We start from the raw sequence: 6,000 nt of genomic DNA, 5'->3' as shown, positions 1-6,000 counted from the left end.
TCCTATTAGCTCTGAACAATATGTTGACATAGAAGAAAATTTTGATGTCATGATGGAAATAATTATCAAAAGAACTGGGAAGTGGGTTGAATGGATAGATAAGAAAGGCTAAAGAAAGAGCAAAGCTACTCAAGCTTCTCCAGCCATAGCTACTCCTACTTCATCTCAAAGTACCACTCCTAGTGCTACTTCCATAGTTGCTCAAAGATCAGCCCAATCTATGGGAGGAGGTGATCAGCCCCCAAAGAAGTATGTTCCAATAGCCCCAACCTATCAAGGTGGATCGCTACTAGTTATTGGAACTCAAGTTGAAGCTGACAAGGGAATGAAAGAGCAGAAAGATGGATCCCCTGCTCCAGTCTCACCTCCACAAGCCGCTTTACCCCCATCTCCCCAAGCTTCTCCAACTCCATCTCCTCATGTCGCCCCTATCTTATCCCCTCATTGTAGCCCTACACCATCTGTAAGTGCTCCACTTCTAAAGTCCATTGGTTCTCCTATTCAAATAGTAGAGGTCAAAGATGATAAAAGTAGTAGTAGCGAATCTACTGATTCCGATGAAGTTGCAAAGAAAGCCCAAAAATAAGAGAAAGCTCCAAGTTCATCTCAACTTCTTTCTCGGGATCCAAAGACCCCCGTTTTTGCAACTACAGCAACAATGACTCCAATGAAGACGAAGATGTTAAGCATTGATTCACTTGTAACAGCCTCCAAAGTGATTGGTATAGAATCTTGGCTCAAGGATACTTTGGAAAAGAAGAGAAAAAGGAAAGATGAAGGTGTTCCTTTGAAAGATTTTTTATCCCAAGCAGTTCGCTCAAGATCTACCATGGTGAAAGCTAAGAAGCAGAAGACTTTGTCAATTCTAGGACAAGATCTAGAAACATGACACTTAACTCTAGAGGTAGCGAAACCAAACAAGGCAGGGCAAATTGAAGATATGATGCTAGAAGACTTCACTCTACATTCAATTGATCTCGGAGAAGCTAGGCATGATACAAAAGTTGGCCTATGGAGATCAAGTAACGAGGTGATAGAGGAACAATTGGAGGATCTCAAATTGTCAAAAATCAAAATGAAAGCAGAGATTGAGGAATTAAAAAGATTCATCAGGAAACTAGTTGTTCCATTCGCAACCATTACTGGTGTGCCTACTACTAAGAACCCTAATGTAGAAGAAGTGAAAGCCTTCATCTCACAACTCCAAAAGGATAGACATTTTGGCTAGATCGAAAAGGAATGGATTGAGAAGCTCAGTACAGATGGAGCTATTCTGATTGATCAGATTGGAAATATTATCCTATAGTTAGAAATTGAGAAGGATAATATCACTTCTAATCATAACACTTTAGCTGCAGAAAAGGCAAGGTGTGAGGAATGTCTTTCTCTCCTAAATATGGCCATTCAAATGAAGGCAAAAGAGGCAATCAAAGAAAATATTTTGAAAAAGGGGACTGAGCCTCTGTTTGAATGGCTTTAGAACATGCAGTTCAAGCAAGAAATGATTCAAGATGCAGAGGAAGGACTCAAAGAAACAAAGGAAAAGGTGAAGAAGATCCAAAATAGAGCATTTGAGCTCATGCAAGGGTTACACACAGATCCACAAAGTAGCGAGCAAGGAAAGGCTCTCATTGGGATAGAGGTAATGAAGGATAACTTCTCTACATACTTGAATAATCTATCTGGGATGATCTCAAGTAGTCAAAACAGAGTGGTAGAATTGCAAACACTCGATGGATGCATACATGTGGCTGCTGGAGAGTTGACAAGTTAGCTAGGTGCAGTAAAGGAATTGGCTCAGGAGCATTCAAAGTGGCTCTTAAGATTCACCAATGTACATGTGCCTAGTCACGAGGAGATGATCCCAATTATAGTGGCTGCCAAAACATATAGGGCAAAAACTAAAAAGGGAAAGAAGTCTAAATGACTTATTTGATACTCCTTTTCTATTTTCTGATGTAAATGTTATAAAAAAATTTAAACTTTTGAAATTCAACAAACTAGCATCTTGCCATTTGTCATCTGAGAAGATGAACCGATTGATATTCCTATTGTAATGGTCATCTCTTAAATCCTATATGTATGAAATTTAATGGTTAATCAAAGGTCGGCAAATTTTTGGTGTGAGATGCTTTTTGTTGCAGAGACAATTGAGAGTACTCAATATCAATTATTTACTATTCTGTAGAATTGTTGAAGTTAGCATTTTCTTTAGATGTTTGGAATTGGAATGAGGAATAAACAGAGTTTTACTTCTCTTGTTCACAATACAATGAGTGAATGTAATAAGCATTGTTATTGTTCATTCAAAGAGGAAACTTTAGTATAATTAATTAATAGTAGTAGTTTAGCTTCAAGTTTTTGTAGTTAGATATCTAAAGTTTTTGTGAATTCATAAGATTGTGAATACACAAAAAATAATTAGATTCTTAGAACTCAAACTCACCTGAGTTAGGTCTTGTCTATGTCTAACTTGGTTATACCTCTGTTGTTCTCAGGTCAAGAACATACCCCAAATTACATAGGAGGAACAAACAAAATTCTTTGAATATCATTCATATAGGGAGCTATACCTATCAATTTAGAGAAAATTCGGTAACCATAAAATGGCTTTTCAACTGTTGTGAATAGATATTGTTCATAATCTAGGCATTAAGAGTCATAATTTCATGAAAGATAAAAAGAACAAATCTATTTACCAACATGATGCCATGCTCTTATCCATTTCATTTGGCCTTGAGACATCTACAGTACATTATGTTGTGTTCACATTTTTTTTTCTATTTGATATTGTAGCATATATGGTTGCTAAACTTTCTTTTATCTTGCAAGTACCACCTGTCCTAGGGGGACAAAGTGAAGGGGGTGAGCTAGCGTGGATTAACAAATGAAAGGTAATTATTTTCTTTCTATTTGATTAAATATTGATGCATTCTTGTAACATGTTTTTGGTAATCCCATTTAATTACATTCTTTATTGTATATAGGGCATGGCTACTGGCAATGAGCATGTACAGATTCTACGTTGTAGATCATCAGGGATTTCCATTCACACTGAGAGCACCACTATATGAATAAGTATCATTTATTTTTTATTATCCTTATCTTCATAAATAAATTCAAAACTGATTTCCATGATATTAACAACTACTATTTTGTATCTCATAGGAGACTCCTAGTGCACATGAGGTCCGACGGGAGAGTTATGTAGATTTGATGACATGACCACTCCTTCTTGAGGAGGAGCCTACAATAGTAAGTTGTAGTTTGAATTCATGATTAAATATGTTATAAATTTAGCATGCTATCAATTATAATGTTATAGTTTAAATTGTAGATTCATTTGACAAACATATTTGAACATATACAACCCACAATCAGAGAGGTAGAAGCATTTCCAAGGGCATATGAGAGGACTCCTGACCGACACAGGAGGTCAATGAGAGAGGTATTTATTATGAAATTTTGATAGTATAAATCTTCATTACAAAAAATATCATTATGCATTTGAGTAATTCAATGTTAGATACAAAGAATCATATAAATTTAGTAGTCTAACTTTGGGTTTTCTGTTTTTGTTTATTTAGGATGCATCTGATCCACCTAGTGCAACGAAGAGGCTACATTTTGATCATCCACCAGCACCCTAGGATAGTATAGTTGTCGTAGGATGCATCATGAGACATTTTGAGATGGCATATGCCACATTATATATAGAAACATTGATATTATACACATTTTGATGGCATGATCAACCACATTTTGTATATGGATCTATGTGTTTTGATATATATTTGAGTACTTTGTCTATGGATATGCTGGTCTATTTTGATATGTTCATTATTAATAAATGGTATATTACAGTTCAAATTTTTATTATTGATTCATATTATATGAGTAGTGGTTTGTATAGATTTATGACTTATAATAATGTATGGTCTATTTAGCACTTATTGCATTCTGGCAGTGCTGATATAGATGACAAAACTTCTTAAAAATCTCCATCCTTGCACTACTCTAACTCAAAACCTATTTAACCATAAAATTTTCAAGATCAAAATCAATCAGTTCACTAGCCCATTTAAAAATTAATATCATATGAATTCAATATTTATTCTCAATGTCCCTGGCACTAGAAAAGTCTTATTCTGAGTGGTTGAGCTAACCAAATGCTTTTAACATATATTTTGTCTTTTAAACTTAAACTGTAATAACATAAAAAAGATGTGTGACTTATATAGATAATAATAGGAATATAAGACATATAAGTAATTTTTGTAACATTAAATACTAACACATGATGCTAGATTCTTGAAGAAGTGTCTCATCCTTCTTACTTATTGTTTGTTGCTTAACCCTTTTCTAAGCATACTTACATGTTGACTTTCTATCACTCCCACCTTTGATAACTAAGCATTTGTTAAATGAGGAAAAGGAAATTGTTATCACAAACTATAAAAAAAGGTATACAATTTCTAAGGGATATCAAATTTTTCTACTCAAGCAAGGTTTTAAATTCACCTCCTATTTCACACGCAATTAACTTTTTATTGCAAATATTATAGTGCTTGTAGACTTGGAGTAGAATGCTAATAAAGTTAACATGTGGTGTTATTTATTTTTTTCACAGTGGTAGTTTGGTCCAAGAATTTTTAAGAAGGTTTTAGTGCAAAGATCCTATTTGATAGTTGAACAGGATCCTTACAAATTTTGCAAAGAGGACATTGAGATTATCTGGTATAGGAAAATAGATTTCTCAGCATTCTGTAGCATTGGACAGTCAAATGCATTTTTTCTGAAACTTCTTGATGGTATCGAGCTTACTAAAATCATTGAAAGCTTTCCTCTGCATAGAGCAATGACAAAGAAACTTATTCTAAAAAATGGCAATTTATTTTCTCCCTTTCCACGTATGGTTCCAACTATTAATGTTCCAGAGGGTGTTAATCTACCTTATGAAATACTGTTTCAAATCAACTCTCTTATTCATCATGAGATACTTAGTGGCCCAACACTGAATTGTCAACTTTTTGATTTTCTAAATAATGAGAAGAAATCATCTTTGCACATATGTATGGCCTTAATAGAACTGCATAAATTGAAGTCAACATGTTTCGACCCAAAAACATGGCTTCAAAATCAAGTAAAGAAGTTGCAAACTAGTCAAAATCAGTTGAAGTCTTTGACAATTTCTAGACATAATGGCACATTGAAATTCCATCGAGCCCTAGTTACTCCAACTAGGGTCTACTTTTTGGGCCCCAACTTGAATATTTCAAGTCAAGTGACAAGGCATTTTTCAAAGTATATTGATGATTTCTTCAAAGTATCTTTTTTGGAGGAGGACTTTAATAAACTTCATTCAATTGCTTTGACTACAAAAATTGAATATGGTTTTCATGCAAGACCACAAAGATCACAAGTATATGACAGAATATTGTCAATTTTGAAGGAAGGCATTACAATAGGCTACAAAAGGTTTCAATTCTTTGGCTTCTTGGCTAGTTAGTTGAGGGAAAATTCAATCTAGATGTTTGCTTCAAATGATGAAGTTACTACCGAGTCCATTAGAAAATGGATGGGAGATTTCCACTGTAAAAATGATTCAGCCATACATGCCACAAAAATGGGGCAACCATTTAACTCTTCGAGGTAAATATTAAATATTTGAGATCATGAAGTTTCCCTTATTCCTGATAGTTATGTTCATATAGATGGTATCAACTACTGATATTCAGATGGAATCAGGAAGTTTTCTTTACGTTTGGCAAAGTAGATAGCTCATATTTTTCGATTGAGTATGCCTCCTCCTTCAGTGTTCTAGATCACTGTGCCAAATCCAAATGGAATGTGATCTCTTGAAAATGAGACATGTTGTTTTAGGCCTCAGCATCACTATCCTATAGCATTTGACAGTTCATCGATAGCACTCACGAGCTCCGAGTTATGACCCTTGAAAGATCGACCTTGAAACGCACTTAGAAAACCTTGGGGACTCCT

The 6,000-nt window shown here is 34.7% G+C and overlaps 1 pseudogene; it reads left to right on the top strand.

Moving 5' to 3' along the window:
• The first annotated feature begins 220 nt into the window (after positions 1-220).
• On the top strand, positions 221-5,824 carry LOC149549373 (RNA-dependent RNA polymerase 2-like; annotated as a pseudogene).
• The last annotated feature ends 176 nt before the right edge of the window (positions 5,825-6,000 follow it).

Source organism: Cupressus sempervirens, chromosome 7 (genome assembly GCF_028749045.1).
Source record: "Cupressus sempervirens isolate cs-2001-9-10 chromosome 7, ASM2874904v1, whole genome shotgun sequence".
Lineage (NCBI taxonomy): Eukaryota > Viridiplantae > Streptophyta > Pinopsida > Cupressales > Cupressaceae > Cupressus > Cupressus sempervirens.
The sequence above is the reverse complement of the archived record's forward strand: the minus strand, read 5'-3'. Positions and strand labels throughout refer to the sequence as shown.